This window comes from Takifugu rubripes, chromosome 15 (genome assembly GCF_901000725.2).
Source record: "Takifugu rubripes chromosome 15, fTakRub1.2, whole genome shotgun sequence".
NCBI classification, from domain to species: Eukaryota; Metazoa; Chordata; class Actinopteri; order Tetraodontiformes; family Tetraodontidae; genus Takifugu; species Takifugu rubripes.
Window position 1 is genome coordinate 10,594,348 of NC_042299.1, and position 25,488 is coordinate 10,619,835.

At 45.4% G+C, this 25,488-nt stretch overlaps 1 long non-coding RNA gene across 1 annotated transcript; it reads right to left on the minus strand.

Annotated features, from left to right (window-relative positions):
• Window positions 1-114: 114 nt before the first annotated feature.
• On the minus strand, window positions 115-8,811 carry LOC115252655 (uncharacterized). The gene is made up of 3 exons (XR_003890980.1): window positions 8,761-8,811; window positions 2,056-2,312; window positions 115-750 (listed from the first exon to the last, which is right to left on the minus strand). It is a non-coding gene; the product is annotated as an uncharacterized lncRNA (long non-coding RNA).
• Window positions 8,812-25,488: the final 16,677 nt, after the last annotated feature.

A 25,488-nucleotide genomic window follows, 5' to 3' on the forward strand; every position in this document is an offset into this window, starting at 1 on the left:
TGGCAGTATACTGCTAGAATTGATGAGAGAGACTGATTGTGTCATTCATTACCGCTTATTACCGTACTTCTTATCACTTTGGCTGAAAGGGTAAAGATGTTTTATTAGATTGATCAAAAATATAACATAGATTTAAAAATTAGGCATTTTTTCCCTCAAGAGAAATTATTGTCTGGGTAACTTCAAATGTTTTAAATCACATCTCATTAAAAAACTGACTCAGTATGTCTTTTCAGTTTAAATGAGATTTCAGGTCTGTGCCCACTACTTTCATTCAAACATGCTATTGTTTATACAGTCTGTGCACATTGGTATTTGCAGTTGTTCATTCTGGAACCAAATGAGCCAAAGCAGTAGGATCGCCCATTTAAGTGAGAGTCCTGATCCCGCCTGGGATCCTGGATAAACAGTCATGTAATATACTGGTGGTTCTACATGGCTCGGAGAATGCATTCTTTCCAACACATTAGTTCATTTTGAACACAGCATCCTCTGTTTTTCCAATTTATCACTGTGGCACAGTTTAATACAATGCAACAATATTGTATAAGTCAACATAGAGGTGCAGACAGATGAAGATAGGAGACAGCAGCAGGGATGGAGGAGGAGAGGGCCAATCCAGAGCGTGTGTGTGTGTGTGTGTGTGTGTGTGCATGTGTGTATGTTCCCTGGAGTCCACCCTGCAGATCGCTTGGGAAAAAGACCTCTAGGTCTGCTTGAGGTCTGACTTGCAGCCAAGAAAAGCAAAACCTAAAATAGAGGGAGAAAAGAGAGAGAAAGAAAGAGAGAGAGAGAGAGAGAGGGGAGGGAGAGAGTTATTTTAAACCTGAGTATCAAAGTTGTGGGCATGGAGACAGAGTTGGGAGATGCGAGAGGGCGTGAGAGGAAGGAGGAGTCCAAAAGATGGAGAAAGAGCACGGACAAAGAGCTTTGTATGCGAGGAGAGAATGTATGGAAAATAAAACATTCACATGGTGTCTCTCCCTCTCTCACACACACGCGGCTGATTGGAACCATATGCTGACAGACAGAATAATGGGAAACTGAATTGTTTGACTTGTTTTCCCTCTTTGTTACATTGGGAGTTGGCGGGGGTGGAAGGCATCCGTGACTGTAGCTGATGATCGGCCATGGGAAATTCCAGTAACTAGATGGGCCCGCCACACAGCATTGACAGGTCCGGTCTATTAACAGCAAACAAAATTTAGGAGGTTCGCGAGTGGGGGAATGGTCCCAGTGCATGAAGTTAAGGTCACAAAAGGTCATCAGCCAACTGATTGTTGATCATTCTGGTTAATTCCTTATTTCCTACATAGGAATAACATTTGACCACCCCAAAAGACTCTAAATCCACTCTTTTGAAAGGATTCATCTTGGAGTGCTCCAAACATAAAGCAACTACATTTGAGAGCCGGATCAATGAGACCTGAAGGATGCATTAAGGCCAAGAATGGACAGCAGACATCGATACCGGAATACCTAAAATCCAAATGATCCGTTAGCCGAGCAAGAAAGCAATCATATAACATCTCTCTCCCTGTCCTTTTGAATTCTTGTGCAATGTGAAAGATGACTGAGGACAAGTTGAAGACAAGCCGTTCCCCTTTTTTTTTCCAGAGAGAGGAAATTACACTTCCTAATAACAGAAAAATGCAACGAGTGAGTGAGTAGGCGAGAAAAGAAAGAGGTGAGGAGAAAGCGAGGCTGATTTCTTACAGATGCTCCAGTGGGAGAATGACAAAGGTTGATCTAAATGGGTGTGTTTATATTGGCATGTTTTTGCTAGTGAAAAAGATGATGACATAAAACACAACCAGCTGCGGGGATGAACTACGGCTTACAGAGACTCTGGACATATAAGTTTGCTGTCAAATGGTGGTTTACCATTGTGATCATCAGTATTTCTACATCCAATTAGGAGGTATATGTACTTAAAATATGAAATATTTGCACACTAGATGCCAAAAAGAGTCTTCTAATCCTTCTTTTACCCCTGGGGGGGGGGGCATATTTTTATGTTTCCTTGAAGAAACTGTAAGATGAGAATGGTATTACCACTGCATTTGTGGATTAATGCAGCTTTGCAGTGGATGTTTGGTTGTGCAGTTGGTTGCATGTTCTCCTCGTGCCTGCGGGTTCTGTGCAGGTCTTCAAGTCTCCGTCCATGGTCCAAGAACACGAGCATTAGGTTGATTTGAAACTCTCAATTGCCATCCGGTATGAGTGGGAGTGAATGGTGAGGCTGAGGTGACTTGTCCAGAGTGGAGTTTTGCATCTCGACCACTGGGTCAGAATCCGGAACTCCCGGGATCCTGAAAAGGAAAAAAGGTGCAGTGTTTAGCCTCTCAGCAAGAATGTCCGGGGTTCAAATCCCCCTCGGGTCAGGGGTATTTCCGGGTATTCTGGTCTTCCTCCCACAGCCCAGAGACATATATTTGGGGATTGGCAAATTGGCGTGTGGGAGTGAATGGTTGTTTGTTCAAAGTTAGCCTGTGTCCGGGGGTGTAGACGACCTCTCGCCTGAAGGCAGGTGGGATCTGCTCCAGCTTCTGCCTCCATCCCCAAATGGAGGTGGATGTGTTGAACTAAAACATGCAGCAGAATCTTTTCAATACCTCCTTAAAAGACACCTAGATATTCACAGGTGTGGATGGCATGGATCTGCCAACCGCTAAACATTGAGAGTGGAAAGACATCACTCACAATTGAATCGTACTGTAGTGCGTTCATCAGTTTTATGACTTTTTTATCCCCTTTTAAATAACTTTAATTCCATTAAATCAAACCTAGGGATAAAACTGGGTAAATAGCCAGGATTTTTCCAGCTGTGCACCATTCTAACGACCATGTGACTGTTGTTTAGAGTCACAACCGCAACACCCTCTCCCTCTGTATTTTCTCATGGGAAGTGTGGTGCTGTATCCTGTCTTTTTGGTGATGTGTCTTTTTTCACATGGAAACTCCAACTGTAACATTCATGCGTCTCGTTTTAGTCACACAGAAGTGCTGTTGCTTCATATTAATTCCTCTGAAAGTGTACACAAACCTCAACAGAAAGTCTTGACCCCCCCGCACACACACACACACACACACACTATATGTCTGGTCACCTTGTGGGAACCATCTTTTTAAAGTCCCTGTAATATGTGGGGAGATTTGTGTCCCCACTATACCATTAATATGCCGCATTTCGCTCAGCCGACACTTGTTTAGACAGAAGTACTCTGAAAAAAAAAGTGTGTTTATAATCATCCTCCTCCTCATTTGTCTCACTTGGTCATAAAACTCCAGCAATATTTATTTGTATAACGCACGTTCCAGAAACAGGAGGGGGGTATTATCTTACTAAGCCTTTATTCATCAAGGTTGTGTTAAATGCTAGCACAGAGCCAGCCCGACCGCTATAACCCCTGCAAAGCCACAACAGCCCCTCTGTTCCTGCTGCAAGTTGGACTCCCAGCTCCAGCTCTCATTATGTCTCTGCCGCTGCCACTCTGCCTCAGGCCCTTGGTTGTTATTTTAAAATCTCTGCTAATTGTTGGACTTTTGGCTTTCTTCCTTTGCATCACCTTATGAAACCCAAACCCTGGCGTTTGTGCATGTGCCGCATACGCTTCAGTGGCTGACCAGTGTACTGTATTCCCACATGCCTGTGTAAATAGAGTGAAGTCACATCCAGCCATCGCTTCCACTTTCCCTTATATGAATAATATTATTTTAAACTATCTGCGACCTAACCTTTTCTGCTATAACTTTCCTGTTGAAAAAAAAAACATGTGTCCAGGCCAGGGGAAGGCTGTCCACCGGGGCAGTGCTGGGTTACCGATTGATGACATCATAGATGTGTGAAAGTGGCGGATTAGAGCGTCTCTGGGCGCTTGTAAACTTTGAGTTGAGTTCCCGGTAACGGTACCGTGATCATTCCCTGCTGGAGTTCGGTGAATGTTAACTCCGAGTGGATGCAATTTTATGTATTTATGGTCTTCTGTGATCAGGTCTTAAATGAGTGCATGAGGCTTCTGCACATGATGTGAAGGCTGAAAAAAAAAAGAGCATGTGTGGAAATGAGGAAAGAGTGCATCTGTGTGAATGGTGGTGGTGGGCATACTGGACAGGAAATGCCTGTGCAGATGGAAGAGTAATGAAGGCTGCACAGGAAAAGGCCCACTCTGCAGCTGTATGTGTATATTTATATGACAGCCTGTGAGCCCTTTGGGCTCTTATATAACATAAAATGTTAAGGAACAGAAGAATGCAGCGATGGAGGCCGATTAACTGCTGGCAAACAGCACGCAGACCCCCAAAGCTTGCTTATCTTTAGAGTGACTCCTTTATTAGATCCACAGAGATAATCTGACCTGATTATGGACAACTGTAACGCACCGATCCAGCATCAACAACAGGCGTTACACAGAAAATGCCTAACTTTGAGCAGGCAGTCAGTACTTTTAAAGACATAAGCAGGCGGACGCACATCGGCTTCCCCTCGCTCGGTCACCGGTTTGATTGACAGGCAGACAGGTAAACCACAGGGCATTCTCGGGCTGCTCAGGTGTGTGTTGCAGCCTCATCGCTATTCATCAGGCTCTGCTGCATTTGCATCTCATCTGCATAGTGGTCCAACAGGGAAAAAGATTAGCATTAGAGAGGGGAAGAGGTTTTTTTTTCTTTTTTTTGGGGGGGGGGGTGGCTTTAATTTTTAACAAGATAATATGAAGGAGATACAAAGATCCGACTATGGCTGCTGCTGCTGCTGACACAGCCAAAGATATAGGGGAATGGTAGGGGTGCATGTGTGTGCGTGTGTGTGTGTGTGTGTGTGTGTGTGTAGTCATGGGTTGTCAGGAATAGGAGAATGAAGGTTGTGGAAATAAACTGAGCATCCTTGTTTTTCAAATAAAAATAACATTAAACACATTTACAGTGTTTTCTCTCTCTCTTTCCCTCCCCCTCTCTTTCTCTCTCTCACTCATTCGCTCTTCGATCTCTGTGTGTTCGTAGGAACTCGGCTGAACTCACACATCAAATGTTCATAAATAAATAAGTGAGATAAACAATGAGCCACAGTCGCAATGGAGTAAATACTGTACCTCATTAGTGGGCTACTGCGCGCACACACACACACACACACACACACACACACACACACACACACACACACACACACACACACACACAGGGTAAAATATAACATTTGTCTCCATATGTCTACTGTCCTGGAGGGAAGTGATTGTGTTACCTTGCTTATGAAGCAGTTTTAGTGCTAAAGTTCTCTAGAGAAAAGCTGATGAAATCTTTCCACATGGACCTGATCCCATCATGTCAGTCAGCTTTAAATTATTACGACAGCTATTTTTCTAAATGGTTGTTGTACATCGAAGCACGGTATACATCGGCCTCATTCGACCACAAAAGTACCATTAAGAAATGCTCCAAATTTGCTTTTATGTTTTACAAAAGAGACCGCAAGATTCCAAATGATGAATAATAAATGTCACAACTGGATGCGATTAAAGACCCCGTCCACACTGCAGTCCATCAGGATGAATAAAGAGACCTTGATGGGTCAGGTTGTCTGTGCTGTGAACCAGTCAGTCAACTTGTCATGATTCAAAGCCCAAACTTGTGAGCGGAGTGCTGGTCCAAACCTCCTGGGTAACGTCAGCGGCCAGAATACGAGTAATCCACCTCCTCCTCCGATCTGTGTTCCTGATCTCCAGCCACCCTTCACTGCCGGTTACGGTTAACACTGCAACATTTTGACAATTTCGAACCTTCATTTTTGGTGAATTCTCTTTTTCTTATTGTAAAAACCCCCAAAACCCACAAACCCTCCTTGGTCTCGTGGCTCTCATCTCATTTCTGAACTCTACTGGATTGATCAACCTCAGCTGAGCTTTCAGACTGTGCATGTGGTTTGAAGAAGAGGTTTGATAACTGCACAGAAATGCAGAAAAGCTGTATTATAGACTTTAGTGGTCAAACAAATGGCCCACAAACCCTCCAAAAATTCTGGATTTAGCTGCCTTGAAATGCAATGAATGAAATGTCTCTGCAGCCGCTGCTACTCGGCCTCTCTCCTCTCTTCATCCTCCCCTCGTAGACGAAGTGATAAGTGTGGCTGCTCATCGCACCGCGGCTGATTAGCACCCAGGCCACTTTCAGTCTTTTATTCCTTTATCTCAGTCCTTTATTCACCTTTCCATAATTCAGCCTTCTCTTTGGGCCCCTTGATGATGTTCAGACCCTGCTCTGGTACATTCTACCCCCACTCCCCCATCCCTGTGGGACCCTTGGCTGTGATGTTGCCCCAGTGTAGTGCCATCCCTAAAGTGTTGATGCTCCCTGAGGATGTGGATTAGATGGCACACACACACACACACACGCACACACACACTCTTGCTCTCCTCTTCAGACGGCAGTGGTCTCAGCGGGGCTGCCCTGAAGCATGCTGGGTACCTGAGAAGCCAACGACACCAGAACAAAGCCAGAATGTTAAGTGTTGCAGATGTGTGTGTGCCTGCCTGCTGCCAGAGTGGGGTCAAAATGCTAAGTGGCAGATTAATCAGTAGTAATTGTGTGTATGGTCCATTAAGGCATGGGTTGGCTGATTGACAAGGACGAAATTTAGGGGGACGGGTAGTGGGGGGATCGGGTGTGTATGTGGAGCATAAATGGAAATACGTGGGTGTGTATGTGTGTATGTGTGTGTATGTGTTGACCAACAGAGAAGTGAAACTAAGTGAAAATAGCATTTTAACTGTAAAAGTTCTTTTTCTGGAGCTTTGTGCTCTGTGTCTTTTTATAAACTCTTGTTCGGGTCTGCTTGACGCGCCGCCCCATCGTCGGTCTTGCCCTCTTTTTTAGAAGCTCATCCATCTGTGCTCAGAACTGTCGCAAAGTCGCTCTCCTACTTTTAGAAAAACGAGTTTCCAAACGGTGGGCACCACAGGAAAAACAAGGCCGCTGTCTCTCTGACCACACACACACACACACACACATGCGCACACACATGCGCGCACACACACACACACACACACACACACACACACACACACATACACACACACACACCTTTCCTCCAGTGATCTCCACTGGTTGATTTGGTATTCAAGTGCCGTTGTGGGCCCAGCAGGCCTGAAGCTCTCTTTCTATTGTTTTATTACCCCGGGGCTAGTCTCTCTCTCTCTCTCTCTCTCTCTCTCTCTCTCTCTCTCACACACACACACACACACACACACATTCAAACAAGTGCAAAGTGGGATTAGCATATTAGCATATTAGTATCCTGTCTGTCATTTGGCTCTGTCTGCTTCTCTTTCTCTCACATAGAGTCAGACAGAGAGTTTTCAGGGCTGGGAGAGAGAGGACGAGGAAATGGAGGAGAGATAAGGGGGGAAGGGGGGGGGGGGGGGGGCAAGAGGCAGGAGTTGGAGGGCTGCTCACTCCTCTCCAGTAGACAGATGGTAGTTTGACTCCCACTGAGTTGTCAACTGGCCAACAGAGAGATGGTGAGATAAGAGGAAGAAAGATTGAGAGGAAGGAGTGATGAACATCTCTGCTTTTTCATCTCCTCCTTCAGCCTATCATCATCATCACTTTCCTGCCAGTTTATCCCCAACTCTCTATAGTCCTCACAACTGGCTATCAATCTCTCCATTCCCATATTCTCTTTTCCTCTCTTATCTATTACAGTTTTCAGCTCTGCATTTTGTCCCCCGTGTGCACATCCATCGTTCCATCTTTCTCTACAGCTCCGGGACAAAGTCTGCAGGGCAAGATTGTGGGCGAAAGATAGAAAGTTAAGTAGAACCCTATTTTGTGAAAGTGAGAGATTTCTACAATGAAACTTTCAAGATCAAACACAAACGGGCATATTTAAACTTCAACTTCATATTGTTTCCTCTAATAAATGGCACAATGCCACAAAATGGCCAAGAATTACAAGAAAACTTTGGAAGTCACGTAACTTTTTGAAAGTGAAAGGATGAAGAGCAAAAACGAATTAAAATGAATTTATAATCGTTTAATTTTCTAATTGTTATTCTCAAGCTCTTGACAGCAGTTGTTGCCATTATCTATCTGAACAACAGGGGGCAGTATTGTTCTACACGTCATCTTTTTCAAGCCACTAGTTCAGTTTGCCTGAGTTTAAACTAAAAATACTGTAAAAATTCATAAAAGAATGGAGTGGAAAATGACTTCTGTGCGCAGTGAGAGGCAAATCTCCTGACTTTTTAGGGATTTTAAACCCAAAGCTGAATCATGGAAAGAGCTGACAAACTCATATTTTTTCCAATTATTTCCTATTTTCCCCCCATCACAATAATTGAAATAACGACAGGGCCTTCAGGTCAACAGATGATTTTTCTGTTTTCACAGGTTTCAATTTCGGTGGGGGGGGGGGGGGGGGGGGGGGGGGGGGGGGGTCGACAACACCCACACAATCAAAAAACAACAGCAAAAAACACACAACCAAAAAAACGCGTGTTGAATCGTTTTGTTGTTTTATTGTCTTTTTAAAAGTGTGATCGACGAATTTAGCAACCAGAGAAAGCAGTGAAAGCATCAATTAGTTGTGTTTGTCATCATGGTTTTAATCTGGTAAACTTATCTGACAGTTCAGAAAATTCAGTTTCGTATGAGTTACATTACAAACACACCATAGTGGTGCGTGTGGCTCCCTGGAGAGAACACTCCTGACGGGTTTTGATGCTAATATTACCCCCATATGAGCATTAATCTTTGGATCCAACATACCTGTGTTTGTATTCATTAGCGCCGGCTGTTGGAGCTTCATCACAACTAAAAAGGCAGTTTGTTTTGTTGAAACACCGGAGGTTTTGTAACTCTGCTGTGCGCTGAAATGATTTTTTTTTGTGCTTTTGTCAGCTGGGTAGAACGGCGCGTGTGTTTCTGCAGCGCGCGTGCGCGCACGCAAACAAACGTTTGTCTGTGTGATGCTCTGATGAGAAACAATGAAATGACAGCAGCGAGCTGCGTAATGACAGTGTGAAACTTCTGTCACTTTTCAAACAAATTTGTTGGGAGGGTGTGCCTGTGCGCGCGCGCGCGCGCAGGCCGTACGCGCGACGGGCGCGTTGTCATTTTTCTTGTCATCTGCCAAGTAAGACAGAGAACCTTTCATCCTCTTCCTCTCATCTCCTCCCTGATAGAGAACGCCGTTGCGTCTGTGCGCACGGGAGCCCAAACGCACTGACGGCGGTTGTTTGTCTCAAAATCAGCCCATAATTATACAACTTGTTTATACTTTGTCTCCGAACTGAACGCAACAAAGTGTTGAATCGCGTTTTGTTTTGGCGGAGCAAAAATAGTTTGCTTTGTCTTCCCGTAATGATGCTCCGCGCCAATGTCAGGCGCTGGAGTGCGGCGGTGCCGCGGAGCGCGCGTCTGCGGGCCGCCCGTCTTATTCCCGCACAGCTTTTTGCTGGATCGGTGTGCAGTTGTGGAAAGTTTCTGGCGGTAAATCACAGTGGAATCGCACTCTTGTGTCCTGCATGGACCACTGTCTTATACTGGCTCCATCATCAGGTCATCGACCTTTCATATTTGCAATGAAGATAATTTTGGATGAAGTCCTGGATACGAATTAATAATTAAATGCAATTAAATGCAACCCGATAACTCGCACTAATATCAAGACTTCTGACTGAGTAGTGGAACTTGCCATTGTTGCTCTGCAACTCCACTTAAAAAAGACGAATTAGCCTGCTTCATTTCTTAATCTTTTTAGAGGTTCTGTCCATGGGTGGAGACTAGCTTACCTACTGCCCATTTCTGATGGCTCTTCCAAAGCCATGTTCTTTTCAATCCATTGTTTTGTTCCCGGTAGCCACCTCAGTATATTTGGTGCTTTGTCTTTTACACCGCCCCCTACTGGCCAGTCGTTGAACGTACGATTAAAAACCCAAGAATGCGGTGACATGGACTTTCTTTCAAAACCTTCCACGAAAGGAACTCCTACAGGTACCATCATGGCATCAAACAACGGGAAAAATAATTTACTATTGGCAGTTACCATTAATCCTTTATAACTCAGACTCACTTTGGACTGAAATTCTAAATCGCTCACTTTAATATGCAAAACATCTGATTATTAGAGGTTTTAATACGGCATGTATGAATGCTAATTGTAATCCCTTAATTATTTATTTATTTATATTGCCACAGAACAGCTACAACATGTGACCCACAGCATGCAGGTGGTCAAAGTATCAGAAACGAGACCATCAGCATCATTACTATATTCAGCTCACTTGCCAGTGGTTTAAGTTGTAGATGTCAATGGTCCGCTGTTGTTTTCTTCCACTCACATACATATTCATAACAGGGGATGGAATATTTATTGGAGAAAATGGAAGAATACCAAAACAAGGGAGAATGGGTCTCTGACAGAGTTGTAAGGCCAACATATTGTGATCTGTGTGGCAGCAGCGGCATAAATATTCACACACAGGCAGATTGAGGAGTATTATCTTTAACACTAATAACCACAGTAGCAAAATTTGACTCAGCTCCAATCAAAGACAGGAGCTCGCTGCAGCAGCAGCAACGTGACCTTAGATGTTTTCATTTTTCTTCTCTCCATCACGTTCTCTTTGTTTTCTACCCTCAGGGTTCCTCCCGGCTGTCCCCTAAGGCATCATGGTTAAATGCGTATCTGGCGGGCGAGTTGTGGCTTGTTTGTGCGCGGGCGTGTGTGTGTGTCAACGTGAGTGAGTGTGTCTTGGGGCTAATGAGTGTGTTAGCAGTTGTGGACCGGTGCACCGCGCAGCTTTAATAGGGTGTGAGGAGAGGATGAGCAAAAGGGCCAGGAGTGCACGCAGCCACGGGGAGACGAGAGACAAAACGTACAAATGTGTGGAAAAGAATCCAATGCGACATTAATTTCCACCCTTAATTTTATAAACAAGACAAGGTAATACCTTGGTTTTTATGTGCACTTACATAACAACATGCTAGTTTCTATATTATATAGATCTATAGATGTTATCATGCATCCCGAGATAACCGTCATCTCTCCTCTCCTCTCCTCTCCTCTCCTCTCCTCTCCTCTCCTCTCCTCTCCTCTCCTCTCCTCTCCTCTCCTCCCCTACTCCCCCCTTCATTTCCTCTCCTCTCCTCTCCTCTCCTCTCCTCTCCTCTCCTCTCCTCTCCTCTCCTCTCCTCTCCTCTCCTCTCCTCTCCTCCCCTACTCCCCCCTTCATTTCCCCTCCTCTCCTCTCCTCTCCTCTCCTCTCCTCTCCTCTCCTCTCCTCTCCTCTCCTCTCCTCTCCTCTCCTCTCCTCTCCTCTCCTCTCCTCTCCTCTCCTCTCCTCTCCTCTCCTCTTGAAAAGAGACATCAGTCTTTGTGCACTCTGAATAGACTACAGCAGCTGTCTTGTTGTTTCACTCACTACTATCACTAACACACACACACACACACACACACACACACACACACACACACACACACACACACACACACACACACGCACACACACACACACACACACTCATCCTTGTCCTGGGTGGCCATGGCTGCAGCTGCCCAGAGATTTGCCCAGAACCTGGTCTTAGCCTGAAGCCACTCTCCAAGTTCAACAGTATACGTTACCAGTGGCTCCCTTCATTCCACAGACTGATGAACTCTTTATGGAAACCATTAGACTACTGTGTTTAAGCTTCCGTGTGTCTCTGTGGATGTGGTGTGTTCGCACTTACCATTAAACCGGGATAAAGAAAGGTCAAAGCAGTAAAAACGCGGTGAGTGAGTTTTATGAACAATGCTGAATTATAAATGGGGAAAGAGAGTTTAATGTGGCCAAACGCATAAAAAAAGAACAAAACCAGCCATGATTTTTTTTTCTACTTTTACTTTTTGTCCGCTCATGTTGTCCCATTAAGCCCTGTGTTGAACGGCAGCTATGAAATGAAGACCAGAAGGTGCTCCTTAAAATGGGTTTCACTCATTGTCAGTGTTTCACCTCCACGTGTTCCTTCACAGAGCAGAACGACACGGTGGGGGTATTTACTGTATCACGGAGCGTGTGGAAAACAGGTATTCCTGGACAGAAGAAGGTCAGGGAACGAACCATCAGAATGATGGTCACTGTTTGACCACCCAAGCAGTAGCATGATCTGATCTCATCCACCGTAATGAGCCCGAGTTCTCTCATTTTCCCTCTTTCACTGCGTTAAGTGATGATTATTATTATTAGGAGCTTTTTGTATGTGCAGAACAGCCCACAAGATTAGATATGAGATCATATCAGACACACACATACACACACACAGAGTAAACTACAACAGCATGTAGTGCTTGTCTGATAAGAGGAGTCAATAGAAATGTGTGTGTGTGTGTGTGTGTGTGTGTGTGTGTAGTGTGTGTGTAGTGTGCAGCCAAACAAACATATTAAATTGGTCTGATTGGTTTCACCAGTCCGGGTAATGTGCTCTTGAGTTGTGTGTGTTGTTTTTGTTGCATTACCAGTTCAAACCCAGTATGTCTGAACATTCTTCCAGTGGAAGTCGTATTTCCTTTAGGCTTCAAGATAAACCAATGAAGGAATCTGTTACATCTGGTATGTTTCACTCCACTAATGTATTCCATCTGAACGGAAACAAGTGGATGATGTCATATTCAACGCTTAATTTTCCGGTCGTAAGAATATACCACCGTAAACCTCTAACATTATTGAATCTGCATCCTCTCACGCACCGTACTGTACGCATTTTAATTTTTCTGGAACTGTTGATGCCAGTCTTTTACGACTCCCTGAGACTCACAGGCACACACACCTTGTTTAACACGTGAATGCAGCTCTCAGTTCTTGAAGATGAGAGATGAGGCCCATGGGCTTTCTAGCAAAAAATACATTCTGACAATCTTTACAGCTTCAAACACGAGTGTGAGATCTCACCAGGGTGTGTGCATTTATGTCTTGTGCTCTATATGGGGGATGTGCTGAAGATAATAAAATGATTTAGGAAGCAGCTTAATTGCTTTTCAAAGGCCTCTGACAGAACGAATCACACGCGCTTGGATGTAAAAGTTGAAATGTTTTTGAATTGCCATTAATCTGTGATGAGCTCCTTCAAAATAAACTGCCTTTACTGGGGAAGATGGGATCAGAAATTTCAGCCTCTGATGTTTCCCAGTTTGGTTTGAGTTCTGAGGTGGAGATGCATCATTTTATGGGATCTGAAGGACATCTATGATATTTTCATTTGGTCTTTTGTCTGTGAATATTTGTGTATTCGTCAAACACAAAAGCTACCAGCCAGTAGAGATCAGCACTGATAACAGAAAATGTATTTAATCACTTATTTATTGAGTCAATTGAACATCTCATCTCTACTTTTTTCAGGTTAATAATTATAATCATAATAACAAAAACAACAACAATAATAATGATACTACTAGTACTAATAGAAATAATAATTTCCCCCAGCAGTCTTTATTGCTGTCCCAGCCTAAGACAGCTTCAGCTGTGACACGTTCTGTTTGGGTTTGTGTGTGAGACAAGTATTTGAAGAAGCTCCGAGTCACAACAGGAAGCTCTGAAAGGCTTCAACACTGGATCCAGTTACAATTAGCAACAACAAGCACACCCGCGCATGCAAACACCCTGAAGAAAAACAGCTGGATCCCGTCTTAAGAGCAGGAGAATCGATAATTCTGCTGTGTTTCAGGCCAGGTGTGTGTTCTCACACACACGTTTGTGTGCGCGCGCGTGTGTGTTCAGAGTCTGTCTCTCTCTGAGTTTAATGACCTTCTCACAACAGTTGCTACGACTACAATTTAACCTGGCAAATCCCCACCTCAGTATCATCATCCTCCTCCTCCTCCTCCTCATCATCAGCATCATCATCGTCACACACGCATACACACATACACACATACGTGCGTGCGCATAGGGGCTCAGCCTGTCATCGGCCTCTCTCCACCTCCTCTCACCACCACCAGGATGATGTGTTTGTATCTTTGTGCGCGCCACATGTGTCTGCTGCTACTGACAAACTGGAGTCAAGTGACGACTGATATTATGCAGGGCTGCGACCGGTGGACTGAGCCCCCCCCACACCCCCCCCCCCCCCACCCTGGTCAATCAGTTTTATGTATTGTCACATATGCCAAACTGGAACCATCTGCTGCCACAGATGGCTGCAACTTTAATACAGCTACTTTGAAACTGAATGGCGTTCCCGGTGTGTTGGACCTTCTGCTCTTCCTCACTGCATCGTGTAACGGCTTCAGTCCTCCCCCCCCCACCACTCCCACGTCCCCTCTGAAGGAGACCTGACAGAGGTAATGCTGCCCCAAGCTTCACTGCATGTTTTCTTCTTTCACCTCCCTCTCCAACATCGTCCAAAGTCACCCAGAGCAAACAGAACCTGATGGCGTTTACGACCCGATTGCTACTTCGTCAGTCCCCCATTGCGCCACAAACACACACGTACACAGAGTCCCAGCGGTGGGTGCTGCGTTGCGGGAGCAACTCGCAAGTTTACCTGTCATCTCACATTAGCAACACTCCAAACGACCGCTCTCACTATGGAGAAGGGCTAAATGTTCCAGCTCCAAACGGCAGCCAAGCTATTAGCAGCTTAGGAGTTGGGCTTATAATAAATGTCAGTCCATTAAACTGACATAGCTTTCTGCGCCTGGGAGCTGTTTGAGTAAACTTAGACATGGCTGTGGTTCTGTAAATCAGCGACAGCAGCTAGTGAAAAAAAAAAATCTGGGAACAACCATTAAAGACGGGGGGGTGGACGGACCGCTGGGGTCAGTTTTCCTGCAGACAACATGTCAACGTGCATCACATTAGTGCTCACCTGCTCCTGGGCAGCTAACTGCCTCCGTGGGAAACCAGTAGCACCAGTCGGTGCCGTCCCACAACAGGAAAAGTCTCAAAAATCGTTAGAAGTGTTTTAGCTTGATCTCTGTGTGAGCTGCTAATTGGTGCTGCCTCGTTTTAAAGTTCTTTAAAACACTAAAGCCTGGTCGCACAAGGAAGCAGGGGAATGACGTGTTGCTGGCTGCCCCACCCAGATTAGGCAGAGATTATGAAATGTAAATCAATGGTCTCTTCATTCCTTTCGCGTTAATATTCCCGCGCTCTCTTTGCTTTTAATTGGTTCCTTGCAGCCGGGAAATGTGGGAAATGTACCAGGTGACAGCTGACGTCTGCTTGTGATCGGGCAGGTTTCCCTGGATAATACTGGGCACAGTGACATCACGAGTCAGACGAAGGAAATTCCCAGTTGGTGAATCATAATCGCACATGCTTTGCGCTGGGAACGATCTGGAATGAAGGCCTCCTCCGTCCGCCTTGTTTCTTTCCATATACGTCTGCTCTTTCAGCGACCGGGGGAGGCGCTCCTCGCCACCACATGCCGAGCAAACCGCTCACCTTCTCGCTTCTTCAGTTCCGCCTCAGGTTTCAAATATCTGGGAGACTTGGAGAGCCTCCTCGCCCGCTCCCCGCCACGGACGAAGTCTGCAGGGCAGCTTCGGGCTGAGGTCTGATGTCAGCGGGGGACACATTTTCGCATGATTGGCCAGCTGTCAGCAGAAGTCTGACCAGGATCTTCTACCATCTCCCATGAGTACTTTCTGCTGTCATCAGCTGCTGCCGGATGGCTCATGTGGCCTGATGATGACTTCAACATCAGGAGCTGTCAAGGTTCTCCACCCGGTGTGGTTTTAGTACAGAAGTGCTTCATAACAACCACAAAATACTACAAATACTGTTGGAAATGACATAGAAATTGATTTCTTTATGTAATTTATAGATACATTATGAATATTCTGTGTATATCATCCAGCTGTGGTTGATTATTTGTATCAACCACAGCTGTTTGACACAACCTATGATACATACTTATTATTGATAAGTAATACGGTGGTATGGCACTAAGTTCATGATAAAGTGTTATTAGTTATTAGGTCCAGACTAAATTTATTACATTTTTAACATTGATTGGCTGAAATGCTGCGTGATGATTGGATGAGGAAAAATACCAACGTTAGCTACAGTAACGGTGCAGCGTCCAGGCGACGGCGGCGCGTCCGTAGGGCCGCAAACACAAACCCATGACAGAGAGGAGTCCGTCCTGATGAGCTCAGCCTCGGGAAATAGTGGCTCCAAAACTCAGAATCAGCTGTTGCTGCAGCCTCCACAGTGTCGGGACGACTAAACCCGCAGAACATGTGCGCGGAAACGTGCTGACACGCAGGAAAGAGGGGAAACCTTCGTCAAAAAGCCAGCGAGAGTCCATTAGTTATCACGCCGTGTTCTAGCTGCCTGGACCGTGACCCCTCTAAGGGTGTGTGTGTGTTTATGTGAGCAACACTGTGATGGATAGTTTAGAAGTCTATTTTAGTATCAAGATGTTTTCACGGGGATCCTTCTTTCCAAAGCAACACATCAGCCTTTTAACCCTTTCCCTTCCACACATGATGCTCTTATATTGTTGGTTAATCTTTGAGCAGAGGTTAGTTCATATTCTGTAAATTGAATGCGTATCCTCACGCTCTTCCTTTTATGACTCACTGTAATCACATATACTTTCTTATTTGCACTGAAGAAACTATGAATAATTTGTCATTCAGGGGGTCTAACTAAGGTCTCGACTGTGTAAACGTAGATGTGTTAGCGAAACACTGGTCATAGCACACCAATCAACACCCACCATTTTTAAAAAGCCCCTAAAACTGTCTCACACACACACACACACACACACACACACTCACACACACACACACACACACACACACACACACACACACACACACACACACACTCACACACACACACACTCACACACACACACACACACACACACACACACACACACGCACACACACACGCACACACACACACTCACACACACACACACACACATGCACGCTAGTTTTCTAGTCCAACAGGTTCGCACTAACGCTTTTATTCACACATTGCTCCCTGTTCTCCCCTGAGTGGAGACACTGCTGTCTGTTAGCAATGATGATAATTAAGAGGATTAAAATGGAAATAAGATTCTTTTCTTTAAGGTGTGCGTGAGTGTAAAAACACCCGGTAAAAAGCCAACGGGTGTGTATGAGAGTGTGTACGTCAATGTAGCGCTGGGAAGAGGACTAAAAGGCCATTTATAGCTGTCACATAGTGACAACTATTACCGTGCATTTACAGGGCTCTCAGCATATACTGCCAGGAAGAGTCTGCACACACACACACGCACACGCGCGCGCGCGCGCACACACACGCTCTACCTTACACAGCCTCCTAATTATCGACACCTCTCCCTGTCAGATGAAACAAGAAGCTACTCTATTTTCAGACTGATGGAGTCTGATGTCTCTCTGCAGTTTTGTTCTTCTTCTCCCCCTCTCAGCGTGTTTTATCATCTCCGTGCGGCGCCGTGCACCCCCAACCCCCGCCATCTCATCCTCCGTTTGATTCTCGACTCGTTAAATAAGACTCAAATTAAAACAGACAATGAGGAAAGTTTCCCCCTGACTGTTATTTAGTGTGTGTGTGTGTGTGTGTGTGTGTGTGTGTGTGTGTGTGTGTTCAGAGTGGAAGTGGCAGTTAGTGCCATCTTGTTTTTTGAGTCCTGTTTCATTAGTTGTCAAACAAAACAGTTGTACTGTATTGAGCCATGGCCTATCCTGAGTGTGTGTGCGCGTGCACACACTGTGTGTCTGATTCAGTGATTTCTTTGCTTGTGTCTGAATGTTTACATGGCGCTCTAATGTTATGAAATGCGATGCTCAACGGAAAAATGCCAGCAGCCGTTTAGCTGTGATGCACTTTGCCTGGAAAGTGAAGGAAAGCGGGCGACTTCTTTTTTTAAAATTTTAACCTCCTTTTAAATACACTTTATTAACAGCGTCATAAAATCGGTTATTTCAGCAAGATCTGCTTCCTAAACAGTGTAACATAGCATAATCGATGTTGAATGTGTTAGTGTTGAAAGACTTTTCAACACCCACCGTCATCATGGGACTGACGGGCACCTACAACAGCCTTGTTTGCTTTCTGATGTTTGCGCTATCAAAATGGATTAATGGTTTCCAGAGTGACTGAAACCCAGCTAACAGCCATTTTTCATTTTTCTGGGATAATGTGGTTATTTCTTGCGCTGACATGGTTTTAAAGTTTTATTTTCCCCTCCAGCTCCTGATGCGTTTGCAGAAGCACAATAACTCCACAATAACTCTATTTTGTTGCATATGTATTAGTTAAATGTTGCATTTACAGTGAATTTTGCGCACGGGTTTTAGCATTACTGTCGTTCATCCCTCAGTGACGGTGGGGGATTTGTGGCCTGGAGTCTTTGCACTGGTAGGAACAAAGCTCTGTTGCCATCTGAAGGGAGTCAGACCACCAGTGGGACACGGTGATGACATGTGTAAAAAGTCTGTCCGTCCACATAAAAGAACAGAATTTGCTTTGGCCTGCGGACACGCAGAGAAGAATGTGGATCATTCCGACTGACGTCAGAGCTCCGAGACTTCACGAGGAGCTAATGCAGTTAAGCTCCTCACGTTGACGTCTGATCCCTCTTTGCTAAGCACAAACTGGCCTCTAGTGTGAGCATCACTTTTGAACAGGTCTCTTTTTAAAAAGTCCACAATTGTTCCCACAAGTACACAAAGACAAACACAAACAAACACACACACACACACACATAGCCTGATTGCTGCCCAAATGACTTTTCATTCCATTGATCACCCCTCCTCTGTGGTCCCACGCTGCTCTGGTGAAGTAAATAAACAGAGGGGGTGAGGATGTGTGTAGAAGAGGAAGGCTTTTTGGGGAGGTGCTAGCTCAATCATTCATCAGCTCATGGATCACACTGCCCCTCTTATTTATCTCCCTCTGCAGGGTGTTGAGAGAGATCTTCTCCTCTCTGGCTCTGCTTCTGTCTTGATTCTTGCATTTCTCTTCAGAGGATGGATGGATGCGAGCGTGCAGCCAGGAACTCGATGCATCGATCACGGAGCGCGCCGAGAGGCCCGACTGCTGAGGGCTTCAGTGAGTGATGCCGCCAGGAGGCTCCACTCTGGATTCATCCAGGGGGGGCTGAGCGGGAAGCTGGAGGAAGTTGTTGCTTTTTAGCCACATGATTGGTTTTCCTTTTACATATTCTGTTATTAAAATACAATAAAATTCCAAACGCCCCAATCAATTTTATTTGCTAAAGCGAGTTGAAAAAAAGGGTTTTTTCGTGCCCCATTTCTGCTTTTGGCAAAAACAAAAACAAAAAATAAAAACCATACAACTATTGATTGCTGCACAAAAAGGGGAATTCCAGACTGGATCAAAGAGAATTCCTAATAGAGCTTCTGCAGAACTCAGTGAAATGATGAAAAAATAAAATACTAAATCGGTTCAAGTGTCCAGTTATTGACACGACACATTGTTTATTTACCTTAATCACCTCTGACCCCCCGATACGTAAAGACGGAGCTCATGTGTGCGCTTTTCCCATCGCTACCGGCGCCGTGGCACAGCAAGTCGCTACACGCTACACAGCATTTGACAAATGCAGCATTAAATCCACTAATTGTTTTGAAATCAGGGCCTGTGTTGAATTTCCATGTTGCTGTGGTTGATTTAAACCCCTGGTGGTGACCTCCTGCACCAGGCGGCGTCTTACATGGCTCATTTCTGATGGTTTACATGTAAACAAGTGAGGTCTGTGGGCTTACATACATGCTAGATTTATGTTCAGACTGCTCGCAGCCCCCAGTTTATTATGTGCAATTATGCAATCTGTGTGTACAGTTGTGCAAGCTGTGCGTATGTGTGCGTGTCCTGGTCTGAACAAACGAGCAGCACAATGGCGTGCACGGCCAACACACGCGTGCATTTAGGATATTGTTCTTAAATGCAGCGTACACATCTCTCAGTGGAATTTGAGATGTTTGAGTGGTGCTATTTCACACTTGAGTTTTTGCTTTCTGAGCTGCGTAAACTTAGCCAAAGTCTAACACACACACACACACACACACACACACACACACACACACACACACACACACACACACTCTTGCAGGCACGCAGGCACACACGGTAATGAAGTAGATAATGTAAAACAGCTCTCTTTCAAATAAAACACAATTACAGCAGATTATACAGCAATAGCTTCCACATGGTTCACAGAAACTGGGATTAGTGTGTGTGTGTGTGTGGGTGTGTGTGTGTTTCCGCTGGACCACCACCAGCACAGCGCTAGCTTACGACATATATTGAACAGGACAAGAGGGGGGCACTGGGTACGAGGTTGAAGGGGTGAAGGAAGGAGGCAAGCCAAAGGTTTTTGGGGTTAAGGCTGTCGCCCAGGGTGGTACGCGTCTGCGTCTGCGTCTGCATCGTGGAGCTGCCATTTCCTACAGTTTGTGACAAAAGGGTGTTTAAAGCATCACAATTAAGGTGTGAAAGATGTCTCCCTTAATCCAGGCCATGAAGGACTCCTGTGTTTTATGTCATGGGGAACATCGGGGGGCCGATCAGTGGTTTGACCTCTGGATGCTTGTGTTTGTGAGACGCTCGAGCAAAGGTGCAAGCAGGAGCTTGCGTCACATGTAAATACATGTAAAAGAACTGTAAGTGTCCCGAAGGTTTAAAAAAAAAAGGGTTTTGTCTGAAAAGACGACTGTAATTCCGTCATTTTCATCTGGCAGATGAAGTAATTCAGAGGTATTTTTAAGATATTATGTGGTCAAATCGTTTCAACATTGTAATGGGTCAGTGTTTCTCTATGGTACGCCACAAGACATGCAGGGACACCACTTTAGCAGGGCTGGTGTGAAAAAAGAGCGCGGAGCAGACTGGAAAGTCTTAATTTTGGAATTTAAACTATTTTCCAGCTAAGCGGCGAGACAGGTGAGTGACGGATCGACCCTGCAACAAACCACCGGACAGCCTCCTTCCATCCATCAACAGAGACAGCTGAGCACCAATCACACCCCAGGGTGGGGGGAAGACCCACCCCTCTTCACGTGCGCGATCGAACGGATCAAAACGGAGCTAAAACCGCCTCACATTCATTCTGCACATTCTTTAGGTCTTTTTCCTTTTTTTGGGGGGGGGCCGCATTCTCCCGGCCGCCTTGTCTCGCCCGTCGTTTCAATATAGAACAACACATCAGTTCTAAACCAGAGAACCCAGCGTGGAGCTGGAAACCACAGGAGCAAAACAACGCAAGAGTCCGGGAACACCTACAGGCCAGAAGAGTCCTCCAGCTCTGCCAAGAGTGATTTGATTTCTGTCTCGGCCTTTGTTTTCCGCTGCCCACATCTCTGCCCTCGGAGCCTGTTTCTCTTTACCTCGCGCTCCTCTCTGGAGGCGATGTGTGGTAGACCTCAGACTATTGTGTTGCAAATGTGAAAGTTTTCCTAAATGGGCCCTGGTTTGTTCTATTCATGGGAGATGGACAGACCAGTGTGTATTTTTCTTTTTTTTGAAGGAAAAAAAAGAAATCACATCGCATCTATCACATTTTACTTGCCTGTACAGCAGAACTGTCCCAATTTCTGCTGCAAAAGGTGCTATTAACACCCCCCCCCCCCCCCCCCCCCCACTGCATTTCCTAATTCTTCACCACACCCAAGAGGTCTAGAAAAATTAAAATATGAAAACGTTTGAATGAATGTTTGAACTGAGTGTTCTTCATTGCTTTGCTATGTTGGCCGACTCGTGCAATCAGCCCAGAGCGTCTCTGGGAGCCACAAACGAGACTCAGTGTGATTATTTGATCCCTTCAAGTTAGCGAAATCCAGCAAGAGCAGATCAAGCTGTCATCGAATCATTTTTTAAAACCTAAACCGGTGCTGCTAGCTGGAAACAAAAGCACAGAAGGACGCAAAGCCCTTTTAACCCCCGTGGATGTGGTGCTGATCTTCATAATATTCCTTATTTAGACGACTTTCTTTGCTGCTGTAAATATGCTGCTGTGATTTGGAAAACAGTCTGAACGGCCGACATGTTCAGACTGACACGCAGGCAGGCTCCATGTGGTCAGGACGAGGTGGACCGGCCTTGCGCCGCTCGCCTGGAGGAGAATCCACCTCTTAGCGAATCTTGTCTGTTTGCTGTTTTTGCTGAGCTCGTGATGTTTTTAGAGCTTTGTGGATGAACGCAGATGCCTGCCGGGTGGTGGTGAGAGGCCACCAACGCGTTCGGCGGCGCGATAACAAAGCAGCTGAAAACTGAAGTGAGTTGCAAAGAGAAATAAAGTGTAGTTTTTGTGCCACTCTGCAAATATACAGCTCTCGGATTTAAAGGCCTTTAGCTGCAAGGCTACGTTTAGCTTTGAAGCACGCGCACTCTGTGGTTAATTTCCAGGCTCGTAAAGGATAAAATCGATCTTTCTGTGAGCTTGAGATTGTGATGTTGAAGAGTTCAGGCGCACTTACGATCAGAGTTCAGGTAAAAGGGCGTTTTGGGACCGGCACTCAGGAGGGAGGTCAGCTGCAGCCCAGCAGCCCTGGCTCAGGTTTCTGTTGTCATATTTCTGGGAATTTGATGCAATGTTTGGAAACTCGACTGCTCTCAAGCAGGAGGGAACTGTGTGTGTGTGTGTGTGTGTGTGTGTGTGTGTGTGTGTGTGTGTGAGAGAGAGAGAGGGTTGAAGAGTGAGAGAGAGGTTTGAGAGAGTTAAATAAAATCTGTTTAGCCAGAGATGATTGTGGCATGACAGCATGCACTGTAGGGTGTGAAAGCTCTCTCTCTCTTCCTTTCTCTCTCTTCCCCAGCCTCTCCTCCACTCTTCCCTTTTCTTCCTCTCCCCTCTCTCTGTCTGTCTTTCAGCCTCTGTCAGTCATGTCCTGTTCTCATTTCTGATGTCATTTGGGAGTGGATTGGTGGGTGGAGGGGGCTTGTGGAAAGATACAAACACACACAAACCATTGTATTTCCATCTTTGTGAGGACGTTCATAGACATGATAATTCTCCTTCCCCTGGTCTTAACCCACAAACAGCCCTATGAATGTGGATTTTGGTGCTAAATATGTAGCAAGAACACACACACACACACACACACACACACACAAAAGTTTGGGTCAGGCACACAGCTGTTCATAAACGTGTGAGAGGGTGAGAAATTCAGAAGAACAAAAATTCACAGAACCATTATAAGAATGAAAAAGTTGGAGAACAGTTGATGGGTGGTGTGGGACGTGGATGGATGTGTGTGTGTTGGGGGGGGAGTGACATAGAAAGGGGATAATGGCTTCCATATGGGAATGCTTGAGCCTTCCTCTGCTTGCCTGTCGGTGTAATCATATCAGCAGTCCGGTTGTTTCCAGCATTCATAAAAGCATCCAGTGAGTTTCAGGATCCAACATCTTTAATATAAACAGGCCTTAGAAAAACAGCCCACAGTGTGTGATTGTGTGAACCTACACTGCAGCACTCACATATTTTACACAGAGATTTATGTGTATGTGTGTATGTGTGTGTGTGTGTGTGTGTGTGTGTGTGTGTGCGCGTGTGTGTGTGTAGGGGGGCAGTTCAGGAGGTGAATTAACTGAAGTGTATTCAGCCGTAAAATGTGCAATGGACGTTCAATAACTCATGCATCACCAACAATTTATGTGTTTCCCCCACATGTGTTTTTTTTGGTGGCAAGTGCAAAAATGAAGAGCAGATAACATTTTCCTTTGCTTGGCAGAAAAACGCCCCCCTGGTCGCTGTAAGGCAGTTTATCCATAAATGCAGAAGACATCCTACCTCCTCCCAGGAGACGTGACAGGATACAAGCAGAACACTTTAGGGTCCAACAGAAACAGTCACAGGTCACGCGAGGTCATTTCGCCTGGCGACTTTACCTGTTGAGTAGTTGAGAATCCGTCTTAGATGAAAAGTCTTCATTATTTCAAATCGATTTCACACAAGGTTACTGATGTGCTTGACCTTTGACCCCAAATCAGGATGCAGAGGCTAAATTCCTGCATGTGTGGTCTGTAATACACACATAAAGCCCATAAACACACATAAATTCCCAGTAAAACAGGGCTCATTTGATAGACACACCAATAAAGACGCTCTTTTGCCAACTTTGGCCTATCTCTGGGTTTCTTTTTTATCCTGTCGCAGTTGACAGTTGCTGACCGCCACAAACTGGATGAAAAAAAAGGAAGAATTCCCCTCTACTCCTCACAAAACTTCCTGTAATGCATTGATACTTATGATAAACATAAGTCAGACCAGCTCAGTGTTCTTTTTTCCCACTGCAGCTCTGCCGTGTAAACAAATTAAAATGTATGTCTCTAGACATATTTTTGCATTAGAAAGAGGCAGCGGGGCTTGTTACGCCACCGTTCTGTGTGTGGAGGGGTCAAAGAGCATGAAAGCTGATGAACTATTGATAACTGTTTGATCCCCGGTGACGCGCTTCGATGTTTACAGCGGCAGGAGATCAAATCGAGCACAGTGCTCGGGTGTTGCGCGCTCAAACCACAGTTCTCTGAAAAAGGCTCCCAGGAGTCACTGAGGGGGTCGGCGGAGGCTTCAGACCTCCTGCCTGAAGACGCGGCTGGCAGCGGAGAGCTTTAGAAGGCTGCGCTGGGGATCAGTGCAGCAACTGAAAACACTGGAGGTGTGTGTGCGTTTGTGTGTGTGAGAGAGAGAAAGAGAGAGAGCTCCCTCTGCTCAAATCCTCACAAATTAGTCAAAATCATGGCTTAAGTTAAGCACAAACACTGGCAGGGGCATTATTCAGTTGGCTCCAGATCAACAGCAACACTGTGAGAGATGGCGAGGATTATGGGCCAGTGAGCTCCGGCCTCGGAGGTTAAAGCAGTACACATTTCTTGTAAATTTATGTCTGTTTTCTGACTTCTTATTGGTGACTGAAATAACACCGCGGTGATTTAATGCGGTCCGAGGGCGAGCTACATCTGCTATTCTAATCACTCGATATTGGGCTGCAAATCAGCGATAAAACGATACGAGGAGGCAGTAACTGACGGGATTTATGTTTTCCGGCAGCAGGAAAAGCATTTTTTTCCCAAGTAAGCATCTGAAAGTTTGGGCCAGGCGGGTCAGCCAGCCGTGTCAGGGTAGCTTGGTTTTCCTCACTGTTCCCGGTTGGTAAATAAATTTGAATGTGAGGAGGAGTGAAGGCCTTCATCGCTGTGACCAAACATGGATAACGATGCCAAATGGCCACATAAACAGCTTCAGTCTTCAGAAAAGCCAGGTTTCATGATCTCTCCCCATCCCGGTCTATAGGTTCAACACAAGTAGCTATTTTTGGTCAGTTGTGCCCCCATCCAGCCTCGGAGTGGGAATCTTTCATTTCACATTCCCCTCTTTCTGACACGATCACTTTTGGTCTAATTTGGCACTGGTGTGGGGGGGATTTTCCACCCGGAGCTGTGAGAAACTGTGAGAAATGCAACAGGTCAGATTCACGCTGCACTGAGATCTTGCAGCTTAAGTGGTGCTCCAGGTAAAATCAATGCTGGC